The sequence below is a fragment of the Eleutherodactylus coqui genome, chromosome 2, assembly GCF_035609145.1.
Source record: "Eleutherodactylus coqui strain aEleCoq1 chromosome 2, aEleCoq1.hap1, whole genome shotgun sequence".
NCBI lineage: Eukaryota > Metazoa > Chordata > Amphibia > Anura > Eleutherodactylidae > Eleutherodactylus > Eleutherodactylus coqui.
The window spans coordinates 195,669,421-195,684,650 of record NC_089838.1 but is presented as its reverse complement, the minus strand read 5'-3'; positions in this window follow the sequence as shown (position 1 = coordinate 195,684,650).

Sequence of the window (15,230 nt, the reverse complement as noted above, 5' to 3'; positions counted from 1 at the left end):
GAGAGTTCTGAGTTTGTTTCCCAGCACCCTGGGGTTTTGCTTTCTTGCATGATGGGTGGTGTGTGTGTCTGTGCAGGTGGCCAGACATGTGTGTGAAAAGTTATGTGTTCTACTGGGTTTGTGTTGGTGGCCAGACATGTGGAATGAACAGATTTTCTGTGTTGCATGTAATACCTTGTGTGTTGGTGTGAACTGTGTCTTGTCCTGCTTTGGATAATTTACCATCTCTGGGCTAGTTAGATCCGTAGGTTCCAGCATGGGGCGTGTTCTGGTGTATTTTTGGATAGAATCTTAAGTCTCCAACCAGCTCTAGCGCATCTTGTTTAGATGTGATACCACCTTGCATCCATGCTAGGGCAAGGTACGCCCAGTGGACATAACACCAATGTTTGTCAGGAGCGTTGATCTAATCTAAGGGCTCCTGCAAACTGGCGAGGGCGATATCGGGCTGTGAATAATGGTCCAATATCCCCCTTGCAGTCCTTCTGAAAAACCCTGGATGCAAGGTGTTTTCACAAGGAAACCCTCATCTCCACGATGTTTGCCACTGTTTTCAATCAGACAGTGTTGCTGCCACCGGCCCCATTAAGAACAAGATGAAGCCACTGGATGCGAAAGCGTCAAGAGCAGTAGCAACCTCGGAGCAGCTGCGGCGGCAACAGGGGAGACAGTGGGAGTGCAGCAAGCACATACAGGGCACTTAGGTAGCTGAGGCAGAGCCTCAGTGCAGGGGGATTGTAGCAGCAGGGAGGTGCCTGCTACAGGGGACATGCAACGGGGATGGCTGCTCCGAGGAAACTCCTAGCAGCAGCGTGTGTATAGATTGTTGCCTAGGCTGGACAGTTAGGGTTAGGGTTGGTGTTCATGTTAGACTTAGATTATTCACTGTAAATACTTCCATGTTACCCCTGTAACATGGCAGTCCTTACAGCTAATAATCTAAGCCTAACATGAACACCAACCCTAACCCTAACTGTCCAGCCTAGGCAACAATCTATATACACGCTCCTGCTAGGACCTTGCACGAGTCACCCAACCAGGAGCTAGGGGTGTGACAGGGGCGTTCCCCTATCCAAGCCCTGTCAAACCCCTAGCTTCCTGGTGGTGACAAGCTACAATAATACCTGAAAACATTACAAATGGAAATGAAGCCATTGAAAATCATTGGTTTCATAATCATGCATTTTCACTCACTCTCGAGAAAACCGCCCGATTTTCTCGCCCGTGTGAAGGCCCCCTTAAAAAAAATTTGATGCTGGGTTCATCCTCTACAGTTGCAACAGCGCATGTGAACCCCTTATTTAAAAAATTCACTCTGATTTTAAGATGTTTTGAATTATCTATAGGATGCCCCATCCATCAAAGATATCACACAGACAATTTTTTATTCAAACGTATTTCAATAGAATGTAGGCTATCCACATTTATAAAAACGTAGTAGACTGATGGCAGAAAAAGACCACATGGTCCATTTTGTCTGCCGCTATTTTATTTAAAACGTTTTCCACAAACAAGTGCAATATGTGGACATTCTAGCTATTGCAGCGGGATGTCAGCTGTATATTGTAACTGACGCCTATTGCTAATGGCATAGACACATTATCTATGCCCATATCATACTTGTGCCTGCACCATACATTTATGCACTGTGTGGAAAGTACAGACAGCAACACTGTGTGGTGCAGGAAGGGATTACTATTGTCATGGAGTCCTTCATAACTTGGTAATTTAATATGAATAATTAAAAATAGGAAGTACAGACACACATATATATATTTTATTTATTTATTTTGCTTGTACACTTCACTCTTCCAAAAGGTTTGGGTTTCCAAGTTGGAGAATAATAAAACAATCTAGATATTTTCTGCACTACTTTAACCCCTTCCCGCCCTATGACGTAAGGGTACGTCATCAGAGCGGGGTACTTCCCGCAAAATGACGTATCCTTACGTCATAGGGATAGCGCGACATCATAGCAGATCTCGCGCTATCCCGCAGCGGGAGCCGGCTGTCAGTGATAGCCGGCGTCCCACTGCGACGGCGCGGGGCATCAGTGTTGCGCCCACCCGACGCTAAGTAGATCGCGGCAGGGAAAGGGTTCACAGACCAGCCTTCTCTCGCAATGACATCGCGAGAGCCCTGCTGGTTGCTATGGCAACAGGATGCCGGATACCGGCGTCCTGTATTGCCATAGCCTAAGATCGCTGTAATAAGCAATAAGGTATGGCAGGGCAGTAGCCCTGCCATGCCTTATTGCAGCGATCTGGAGTGCAGTGGTGAAAGTCCCTCAGAGGGACACAGATGTTGTAAAAAAAAAGAGAAAAATAAAGATCAAAAATAAAAATGTAAAAAAAAGTTTAAAAAAAACTTTTTTTATGCTTTTTCTTATATTAGCATAAAAAAAGTTTTAAAAAAATACCACATATTTGGTATTGACGCGTCCATAACGACGTACAATATATTGAACATGCTTTTTATCCTGCACGGCAAAAAGCGTTTAAAAAAAAAACGCTAAAAAACTGAGGCAAAATGCTACTTTTTAGCATTTTGCATCCCAAAAACGCAATAAAAGTGATAAAAAAAACACGTATGTACCCAAAAATGGTACCAATAAAAACTACAGCTCGTCTCGCAAAAAATAAGCCCTCACAGAGCTCCGTCCATGGAAAAAAAAAGTAATAGGACTTTGAGTGCAGTGAGTTTAGAAAAAAATAATAATTTAAAAAAAAAGGGCTTTTATTGTGGACAAACCTAAAAAAATATAACAATTTTGGTATCCTTGTAACCGTACTGACCCGCAGAAAAAAATGTAGTGTGTCATTTATGCTGCATAATTAACGCTCTAAAAAACCCCGCAAAAATCTATGGCAGAATTGATGCGTTTTCTATCCCTACGATCATAAAAAAAATAATAAAAGTTTTACAATGTAGTCTATGTACCCAAAAATGGTACCAATAAAAACTACAGTTCGCCATGCACAAAACAAGCCCTTATACGTCCGCGTCGACGGAAAAATAAAGTTATGGCTGTTGAAAAATGGAGATGAAAAAAATACCAAAAATCGTTTTCTCCTCAACGCTAAAATAGGCCATGTCATTAAGGGGTTAAGCTACAATTACATTTTTGCAAATTCTATGGTCTTTCTATGTGTCTGCACTCAATTATATCATTTTGCAGCCAGGCTTCCTTGTTAAAAATCCAGAGCCTTTCCTTAGATGTTATGTATTTAAATAAAACCATTATTTCTTTTATTTTCTGAAACCTACAACATTATTTTGGGCAAAAAATTTGATGTGTGGTTTATGTACTTTTTAAAGGTCATTTTTTTTCTTTATAACAGTATTGTTTATTTCTGGCAATTAAACCATTTCTAAACAAGAACATTTTTGTTATTTTTGTTTTTGTGTGTGTGCAATGGATAGTTATTGGCAAGTAATAAAATAAATGATAGTCATCAAAAGATAGACATGTCTGTGTTGCTATTTTATAAAACTCTGCACTAAGGATTAATAGAAAAAATATAGAAGTAAATTGCCTTTTTAGGTGGAAAAAAAAGACACAAGGGCTCATTTTGGTCAAAAATAGATTTTGTTCCGAATAGCAGTCAGATGAAAAAGTTTTCTTTTGTGATTCTGTGTACAAGTGAAAAGGATGAAGGAGAAATATTATAATACCTACAATGATCTAAGACTAGTTTAGTAGACTCTTTTTAGGTCCAAGTGTTGTGATGGTGTGGTACAAGGACATAGAAAAATGAATATACTTTAACTGCTGTTTAGAGATGAGCGAGCATACTCGCTAAGGCTAACTACTCGAGCGAGTAGTGCCTTAGTCGAGTATCTGCTCGCTCGTCTCTAAAGATTCGGCTGCCGGTGCGGGTGACAGGTGAGTTGTGGGAGTGAGCAGGGGGGGAACGGGGAAGGGGTGGAGAGGGATCTCCTCTCCGTTCCTCCTCGCTCTTCCCCACCGCTCCCCACCCGCCGACGGCGGCCGAATCTTTAGAGATGAGCGGGCAGATACTCGACTAAGGCACTGCTCGCTCGAGTAGTTAGCCTTAGCGAGTATACTTGCTCATCTCTACTGCTGTTGCTTCTCTGCTATCAGCCAGAAAACTGAAGTATACTGTATTATAGCCTTATCTGGTATTCCTCCAAACTCACACTGTTGTAATTGGATACCAAGATAGACCAACTTACATTCCAACCCCCCCTCATGCTCTTCTGTTAGAAAGGGAAAGTAAATTGTTTCTTCCTGAGTTCTTCCTCCAAGTGTTAACCAATAGTTAAGAAACTATGAGTAAGCCTGCCCTTTCTGCATAAAGTTGTTGGAATTTCTTTGCATACTCATTCTGGGCTTTGGATGTAAATCCATCAATGTCTGTGCGCACATAAAATAAACACCATTTCCTGAAGGAGGTCCTGGGTGTTCTGTCAAATGTCATACATCAGTGGAAAAATGAATTCATGAATGGGTGTGAGTGAGACCTGCCTCCGATTGGCTAAGCGCTGAGCCAATCAGGGGCACGTCTGACTCACACCCCCTTCACACCCACTGCAGGCCGGCCGCGCTGAACTCCATCTGCCGGGACAAGGTGAGTATATATATATATATTTCTTTTTTACACATTTCTGGATGAATTGCAGGGAAGGGCTTATATATTTAACCCTTTCCAATCCACTGGCTGACGTCTAAAGACATTCTGATTGAAGGCTATACAACTCCGATGTCAGAAGACATCCGGCAGGGTGTTCTTACTGTAGATTACTGGCCGCTGTGTTGTCGGGGGCCTCTCCAGCATGTCCTATACCGCAGTACTGGCTATAGCCAGCAGATGGCGCCATTGTATAATGGCTGAAAGAGAAAGACCCCTAGGACACCCTGAATCCAAAAGTGGATTGCAAAGGGTTAAGCCCTTCCTGACAATTCATCCCACGCACGCCGGCAGCCCATTGCTTTCAATGGAGCCGGCTGTATTGAATTCAATGGGCAAACATCGTTCTTCTCTGCCACAGCTGTTACAGCTGTGGCAGGGAAGAATGATTTGTCTTCTATATGTTCTCAATGGGGTCGGCGCTGCTGCCGCCGGCCCCATTGAGCGCATATAGAGAAGAGAACAGGAATCGCAGATCACAGATAGGTGCAATCTGCGATTTCTGTTCTATAATTTATCGGACGAGCGCATAAAAAGCGCTTATGTGTCCGATACCATTGCAAAGCAATGGTTTTAAGAAATCGCTGGACGCATGCGCATGCGCAAATTGCGCGAAAAAACGCCCGTCTGACTGAGGCCTGATTCTGATATTGTTTTTCACCACATATTGTACATCATTGAGATAATAAAAATAGATCAATAGAATTAAAAGCGCCAAAATTGGAAAACATTTTTTAAAAATTGTCATTTTTGCACATTTTCAATAGCAATATCTCAAATATGGGCAAACATATTATACAAATTTTTGATAAGATATATATTTCCATCTGTTTACTTTATTATGGATGCACATTTGAAAAACTTTCATATTTTTTAACCATTTAACATTAATTGTCAACATTTTGAGGAACACTTTGTTTTCCTACACCAATCCAAGATTTCAAAGGCTCATATGTGTCAGAATGATAGAAACCCCCACAAATAACCCCATTTTAAAAACTACGCCTCTTAGTGTATTCACTGAGTGGCGTCATGACTCATGAGTATTTTGACCTCACAGTTTTTTTCAGGAGTTAATGCAATTTAGAGGAGAAAAATATAAAATTTCATATTTTTGCAAATATGTAATTTTGAAGGCAGGTTTTTTTTTAATAGTGCATAGGAAAATGAGAATTTACACCCCAAAATGGATACCCCAGTTTGTCCTGTGTTCAGAAACATACCCATTGTGGCCCTAATCTTATATCTGTATGAACAACGGGGCCCAAAAGGAAAGAAGTAGCTGGTGCCTTTCAGAACAGAAATTTTGCTTAAACGTGTTAGGCCACAACGAAATAACCCCTAATCAGCACGGGTTCATGAGGGGTCGATCATGTCAGAACAATCTGATCAGCTTCTACAATGAAGTAAGTTCTAAGCTGGACCGAGGAGAGTATATTGATCTCGTATATCTGGATTTCTTTAAAGCATTTGACACTGTGCCGCATAATAGGCTGATATATGAAATGAGACAGCTCAGTCTGGGGCAAAATGTGTGTAGCTGGGTAAAGAACTGGCTCAGAGATAGAAAGCAGAGGGTGGTAATAAATGGTTTGTACTCTGATCGGGCCACCATTGCTAGTGGGGTGCCACAGGGCTCAGTAATAGGCCCCATTCTGTTCAATATATTTATCAACGACCTGATAGAGGGACTGCTCAGTAAAATATCAATATTTGCAGATGATACAAAATTATGTAAGACAATTAATACAAAGGAGGACAATATGCGGCTACAAAAGGACCTGGATAAGCCAAGGGCTTGGGTAGAAAAATGGCAAATGAAGTTCAATGTGGATAAATGTAAGGTTATGCACATGGGCAGGAGAAACGGATGTCACCAATATACACTAAATGGGGTACAGCTAGGAAAAAGTGATAAGGAAAAAGACCTGGGGGTACTAGTGGATTGTACATTTAACTGGAGCAACCAATGCCAGTCAGCTACTGCAAAAGCTAATAAAGTCTGGGGGGGCATTACCGCTCGGAAATTTTCCGAGATGAGCTACACTGCCCATAGCGATATAGCCCGTAAGATTTCCGGGCTATATTTCACTATGGAACCTGCAGAGCACAATGCCATAAGCTGTAGCAGTGTGCTCTGCCTACACAGACCCACGGAGAACAGTGCAGGACTTTAAAAAAAGAAGATATTACTGATCTGCCGGCAACTTCCCGCTTCTTTTTTTGAACTTCTGCACTGCTTTGTTTACAGGTTGCGACGGAGAACATTGGCTTGACAGAAGCCGGCCGATGGTCCCTGCGGCAGAGAGAGCTGGTGACCAGCTGTCAGGTGATAGCAGGGCATCAGCTCTTACAGCAGAGAATGGAGAAAACCTCCGTTCTCTGCTGTTTAACCCTTAGCATGCCGCAGTCTACGTGACCACAGCGTGTAAAGGGCTGTCACTATCGGACCCTCGTAATGTGATCAGGGGGTCCTGATGGGTCTCTGTGGAAGTCGCCTAAAGGGACAAAAATGTAAAAAAAAGTTTTAAAAAAATTATAAAAAAATAAAAACGCCAAAACACCACCTTTCTCCCTTACTTTGTGAAAAATTAAAAACCAAATTACACATATGGTAGCCTTGTGTTCATAATGACCCAGAGAAGGAAGTTAGTACATTATTTAAAGCCTTAATGATGCGGCCCCTTTTTTTTCCCTTTTAGTTTTTTCCTACTTTTAAAAAATCGTAACTGCTTTTTATATTCATTGATATCGCTGTATGGTGGCTTGTTTTTATGGAATGAGTTGTATTTTTCAATGGTGCTATTTAAAGTACCATATAATGTACTGAAAAACTTTTACAAAATTCTAAGTGGAGTAAAATAAAAAAAAAAAACGACATTCCACCATCTTTCAGTGCGTTTTGTTTCTACTGTACACAAACAGCAACAAAAATGACATAATAACTTTGTTCTATGGATCAGTACAATTACTACGATACCAAACTTGTATTTTTTTTTTCCTGTAGTACTTGTATTTTTTTTCCAAAGACATTACATTTTTTAAAATTATTTTCTGCTGCATCTTATGTACGCAATAACTTTTTTATTTTTTCTTCGACGTAGTTGAGCGAGGGCTCATTTTTTGTGGGATGTCCTGTATTTTACATTAGTACAAATTCGGAATACATACAGCTTTTTGATCGCTTTTTATTGCATTTTTTCAGGGAGACAGGGTGGCTGGAAAAGTGCATTTCTAGCGTTCTTTTTTTTTTCCGGACTATGTTCACCGTGTGGGGTAAATAATGTGCCAATTTGATAGATCGGATTTTTGCGGATGCGGTGATGATACCAAATATGTATTTTTCTTTTATGATTTAGATTTTTTTTCATTCTAGATATGGCAAAAGAGGGTTGATTTAAACTTTTATTACTTTTTATTTTTACAATTAATAAAACTTTATTGACCTTAGTTTTACTTTTTTTTTTAAGTCCCCCCTGGGAGACCACAGCTAGCGATGTGAACAAGGCTTTGCATAGAAGCTGAAACGCATACTCCGCGTTATGAATTTTTAATCTTTGTAACAAGCACTGAATAAAGGCATATAGGATTTCTTCATAAAGTCTGGGCTCCCGAATTTTATTTTCCTGCACAACTCGCGATGCTTTGATCGCTCCTGCAGTATGACGTAATGCTGTACGATTGCAGTTATTGCCCACGAGTGTCAGCTGTAATAAACAGCTGACACTCGCGCTGTATAAAGAGAGGTCACGCTGTGATCTCTCTTCATGCATACCCTGACACAGAAGAAGTTAATCTGCAGGATGCATGGCATGAAAGAAAAAAAATTAAAGCGTGGCAAAAATCGCTTTAAATCGCTTTTCATGAATGGGTGAGTGAGAGCTGCCTCTGATTGGTGAGGGCTGTGACCAATCAGAGGCAGCCCATTCAGCAGGCGGGGATTTTAAATCTTAAAAGCGATTTAAAGCGATTTTTGCCACGCTTTAATTTTTTTTCTTTCATGCCATGCATCCTGCAGATTAACTTCTTCTGTGTCAGGGTATGCATGAAGAGAGATCACAGCGTGACCTCTCTTTATACAGCGCGAGTGTCAGCTGTTTATTACATCTGACACTCGTGGGCAATAACTGCAATCGTACAGCATTACGTCATACTGCAGGAGCGATCAAAGCATCGCGAGTTGTGCAGGAAAATAAAATTCGGGAGCCCAGACTTTATGAAGAAATCCTATATGCCTTTATTCAGTGCTTGTTACAAAGATTAAAAATTCATAACGGGGAGTATGCGTTTCAGCTTATATGCAAAGCCTTGTTCACATCGCTAGCTGTGGTCTCCCAGGGGGGACTTAAAAATCACCAACACAGAAGGGGATTCTTTACTGTAAGAGCAGTGAGACTGTGGAACTGTCTGCCTAAGGACGTGGTGATCTCAGAATCCATTGAGTTTAAGAGAGGACTAGACATCTTTCTTGAGCAGAAGGATATTACAGGATATAGACATTAGGTGACCAGCGGGGTTGTTGTTCCGAGTCTTACATTCAGGTAGGATCTATCAAAGGTTGATCCAGGGATTATTCTGATTGCCATTATGGGATCGGGAAGGAATTTTCCCTCAAATAGGTTAATTGACTTCTTCCCCTTGAGGTTTTTCCCTTCCTTTGGATGAACTAGGGAGTTGAAACAGGCTGAACTAGATGGACATTGTCTTCATTCAGCCTAGCATACTATGTTACTATGTCATTTGTACATACCCATTGTGGCCCCAATCTACTTACAAAACACATGGCTAGGCCTATAATGGAGGGAACACCCATTGGATTTCAGAGCACAACTGAATAAATTCCAGGCCCCATTGCCCACTTGCGGAATTGTGTAATGCAGTGCATTTGATTGTTCTGTGGATTACCGCGGATAAAACGCATGCAGAATTCGCAATTTCTATCCAGTCATGTGAGACCAGCCTAAGGTAGATCGCTACCTTTTTATTACATGACCGGGAACTGCTGAACGAGGCCACCAGTCACTGCTTCAGGCTATCGGCAACCTTGGTTAACTGGGAGCAAGGCGATTTTAAATTTGCTGGGCCCCCTAACTCCTGCGCATGTGTTCAGCATTTTGCCGGCGGGCGCATGCGCAAAAGCCAGGGAAGGTCCATAGAGGAGTATTGCATTGGGGTTAAAATGCAGAGGCCTCCGGTAAGAAGTTTTATCTCCTCTCACGATCACATCGGTGAGGGGAATAAAACTTCAACTTCTCTTTTTAACTTTCACATGATCGCCAACCATCATTGCTTGACTTTTGCACAAGCATCCTCCATTATGCTGATAGGCACTTGTGCTGAAGCTGGGAAAGGTTTGCAGATAAAGATTGCATCAGGGGAAAATCTGGGGACCTTGGGTATGTAATTTCATCTCCCCTCAGCAATTCAATCCATTAAGGGAGCTGAAAATTTAACTTTTTAAACTTTTTTTTTACACTTTTTAACTTTTCAGGATCACCGTTATCCAATAGATAACGGCAATCATGGGCCCAGGGACCAGTCACCACGATCCCCAGTGACATCTCCTGCCTCCCAGCTACCTTCACTAGCCAGAAGATTTCAAATTTGCCAGGGTTCCCAGCCGTCTGCGCATGCTGCTGAGGTAATGACGCCTGGCGCGCATGTGCAGAAGACCGAAGACTAGATTGCCGAGGGACATAGCAGAGGACGGGGGTGAGTATGCTCAACAGCCTTCATGGATCCGATCCATGAGGGCAGCTGAATCTTTAATTTTTTAAAAACTTTCTTACACTTTAACCCAATTAGCACTTTCCATTGGATAGCGCCAATTGCATGACCGGAGGGAGGGGTGGGGGGCTTCGCGCGGCCCCACATGACAGCTCCATTATCGGTTAACGCTGGAAACTGACAGCATGGAGCTATCACGTCCACAGCCAACGTGGCTTTAATCCCCAGAGTAAGCATGTTTTTATGTCCCTGGGAATTAAAGGCCACTAAAGCAGGATGTAAAAAAGGCAATGGGGTAGTCACTAGGGGGTCAACAGCCACCATGCAATATCTGCAAATACACATCACAGAAGCCATTGCATCAGTCAATTGTGTATGGCAGAAACTTCACTAGAGGCTTGATGTGTGTTGAGTGACAAAGGGGATTTACATTGAAAATCCTCTGATGTGAAAAGCATTTTTGATATATTTCTGGTATATGTGTTATTTTTAGAACTGGACTCTATGGACAATGTATCTCACAGTAAACCCATACGATGGGATATGTTGCAGCCTTCCATTGAAGATATACTTCAGCTTATCCTCCTGGCTTGTACCTATGATAGCAGTATAGAACATCTGTAAAAATAGTTTTAACATAGGAGCCTGTGGGCAGCAAATTTCACTGGTTGCCTATACAGTGGGAATTTTCACTGCCTATCATCAGAGGCATATGCAACGTGCGACAAGCGGGGAGAGGCCTGTACTCTCTGAGTGGTTTCTGAGAAGTGGCTGAGAAGCTGCGTCACGGCTGCGATGAATGCAGCGCTCTCAATATAATCTTGTGCACAGATGGAGGTATACAACAGGATATCGTCTTGGAAGCAATAATCGTTACGTGGCGTTCAGCGTGTTCATCATGAGTGAGTATGTTACATGTTCTCGTATATGTTGGTGCTGTTTTATATTTGAAATTGTATTGCTTAAAAAAGGCGTCTGCTGTAATATGCCAAAATGCGTTGCAATAAAGAATGGTATAACATTGTACCTGTCCTCGATCTCTTACCCGATCTTCCTGAGCCTGGCGAGCACGGAGTCTATTTTTTCTTTTGAAATTTCCTACCTATGGTGAGGCTCCCCTGTCGGTGAAGCCGTTGATGGACTCCTGGTTGTCTCTTCAGCTATCTTGCTGGATTGTGGAAATGGATCTATGTGTTCTACATGCAGACCTGGATCTTAGGTGCGATGGGTTCCCTCACACAGGGTTTCCCACCTAGCACCAGGTGAGTGTTTGCACACCACCCTATTTTGAATATATAGGATACCAAAAACGCAAGAGGCACTGTTTCACCATCTGATCTACAGCTATCTTTAAATGCACAGTAATAACCCTATTAATTGCTAATAAGACTGCCAATTGAACCCATAAACCCTGAATAAACCGAAATTTTAAGAGAATAAATTATAGTGGATCATTTCCTATAAAGCTTTATCCCAATCTGCTCTGCTTCTCCTGCTCTATAGCCTGCTGCTTGCAGATCACACTGCGTGTTCAATGTGACATGTATTGTATAGCCTACAGGCTTATAGAGCAGTTATTTGGCTTGTTGACCTCACTATTATGTTATTTTAACTCTTTTCTTTCCTTCACTTCCTTAGCTTGAATCGATGCTCCATGAGGCCTTAGTCAGACGGGCGTTTTTTCGCGCGATTTGCGGATCGCATGACTGATGCGCATCCGCAAATCGCGTGACCGGTGCCCGAAAATCTGCTCCTAGCCGCGTTTCATTAGAAACGGGCCGGAGCTGTCCAGCGCATTGCATTCAATGGAGCCGGCAATACAGCCGGCTCCACTGAAAGCAATGCGCTGCGGGCGAGTGTGGGATGAATTGTCGGGAAGGGCGCTGAACTCCGGCTGCCGGGACAAGGTAAGTATATATTTTTTTTTATTTTAACACTTTTCTGGATGAATTGCAGGGAAGGGCTTATATATTTAAGCCCTTCCCGACAATTCATCCAGCGCTGTCCGGCAGCCCATTGCTTTCAATGGAGCCGGCTGTATTGCCAGCTCCATTGAATTCAATGGGCAAACATCATTCTTCTCTGTCACAGCTGTTACAGCTGTGGCAGAGAAGAATGATGTGTCTTCTATATGTTCTCAATGGGGTTGGCGCTGCTGCCGCCGGCCCCATTGAGCGCATATAGAGAAGAGAACAGGAATCGCAGATCGCAGATAGGTGCGATCTGCGATTTCTGTTCTATAATTTATCGGACGAGCGCATAAAAAGCGCTCATGTGTCCGATACCATTGCAAAGCAATGGTTTTAAAAAATTGCCGGACGCATGCGCATGCGCAAATCGCGCAAAAAAAACGCCCGTCTGACTAAGGCCTTACTGTCCATTGCAACATATTGATGAAGGTCAAACACACCAAAGAATCAGGTTTAATGCTTTAGCTGTAACACTAACCTACACACCATGTTCATCAAAACCTGGATGTGATTTCATGTGTTGAATATTGCATTTATGAATTATTGACCAAGTCCTGTCTGCAGTGCTGAATGATACATTTTAAAAACTGATTGCAAGTAATCTGTTGAGTGCTGTAGATTATTTTTACTTGATCTTCAGGACTCATCTTGGTTCTTCCTCATGCACCAAAATTGTGCTATACAGAGTGCAGAGCATTAGGCCGCCTGCACACGGGCGGAAATCCCACGGCGGGATTTCCCGCGGGATTTCCGCCGCTCAAAGCCTGCATAGGAGTGCATTACAATACGCACTCCTATGCAGACGGCCGCGGTTTGGCCACGCGAAATCTCGCGCGGCAAACAAACCGCGGCATGCCCTATTTTTGTGCGGGGCTCGCAGAGCCTCGCACAGATACGTCACTCACCCGGCCGCCGGCTCCGGTCTGCGCATGTGCCGGCTGCCCGGCAGCCGGCACATGAAAGAGCCGGGGCCGCCGGGCGCGGGTGAGTACGCGCTCGTCTCTGCAGGCGCTCGGGTCGGGTCCCGCGGCGAGAACTCTCGCCGCCGGATCCGACCCGCTCGTCGGCAGGCGGCCTTACAGTGAATACTCTGAACAGCTGACAGAAAGAGTTTATCCATTCATGCTGCTTGCATCAAATTCTGACCCTCCCATTAGCATGGTGCAACCGAAATCTGGATTAATTTGACCTGGTGATGTTTTTCTATTGCTCAGTGATCCAATTTGTGTGCTCTTTTGCCCGCCTGAGTCTTTGCTTTCATTTTTCTTAGACAACAATGGCACTCAAGGTGGTCATCTGCTGTTATAGCTCATCCATGCGTTCAAACATGTTAACAGGATAACCAGTGGCCTTATTAGCTGCACCTTAGTTTCACTATTCTTGATATACTCTTCACACTGTTGCATGAGAAAATCCCACAAGGTTGTTAGGTTTTGAAATACTGGCCCTAGATAGTCAAGCACCGACAACCATGCCTCATTCAAAGTTGCTCAGATTGTTTGACTTTACTATTCTCATGTGAATTCACTCTGAAGCTGACAAATAGAAAACTTGGTCACTTGATTTTATGCTTCCCTAATACTGCTCATAACTAAGGATTGCTATTATATATATATATATATATATATATATATATATATATACACACTGCATTTTTTTGACCATAGGAAACATTAAGTGTCTATGTGCCTTATAGTCTGAATGGTCTCCCCCCTCGTCTGCCTTCCCAGCTACTCCCTCCTAGACCTCAGCAGCCCAGAAGAGCTTTCACTTTGGATGACCCTTGTGTAGCGTCCGAGGCGCGGGCCACAGCCTAGGAAACGGCGGGGATGAGTTTAGGCCTTGTCCCGGTGGCTCTATTATCTGCCACCCGGAGGGTAACCAGGGACATGTCCAAGGGGCCAAGGTCAGGCTATTAAATGGGGGAAAACCCGACAGGAGTTTACCTGTAGTCCTTTTGTCACAGGTGACACCTAAAGAGTCCACACACACAGAGTTGATTTTATAAAGGCAGTGTCAGGAATGGTTGGTAAAGCCATTTACTGTAGGATAACTTGCAAACTTGGAACAGTCCATAACAACTTTACATCTACTGGCAAAAGACACTGGTGGAGGAGGACACGTGCTGTGACAGGGACGCAACACGAGAAACCAGAGGGATTCTCACAGGCCAAGTTATCTGCGGCACTCTATTCCTGGACATGCTTCACTTCCACTCACCAACTCACTACCGATGCACACTCACGGTTGAAGATCCACATTCAGCGCTACAGAGTGGGTTCACACGGTCTTACGGTTCCTTTTGCGATACTGCATAGGGACTTGATGAGATAGGCCCTGGACACAAACAGCATCCTCTCTGTCTCTTCCATCTTCTTGGCCCACAGATTGAAGGTGTCTCTGTGCCCACAGGCTCCACTCAGGACACTCTCAGTAGGAGGCTGCCAAAGAAAGAAGACTAAAAGAAAGACCAAAAAGACCTCACTCATGCACCTTGCAAACACATTTATATGACAAGGTCACAAAAGATGCATTTCCAGACATAACCCAGACAGTAACCCATTCAGTGCTGCAGCTAGGCAATACACATCATATTCACTCACATAGAACACACTGACAACACATAAGCACAAGAACAACAAAGACCACATAGAAGCATCCAGAAAGTTTGGTATCTGTACACTACACTTGAGTGACTGATCCTAGCCTACAGTTACTGCCTAAACTTTACTCATCGTCTTTCTTCTTAATCATGTCTTTCCTCACTCAGTTTGCTGAATTCTGTCTCCATTATTTATAGGCAGAATATTTAAGTCATGGAAGGAAGTCATGCTGTTTAATAATGTGCAGTTATTGGAGTTGAAGCATTGCTGAGGAGGAG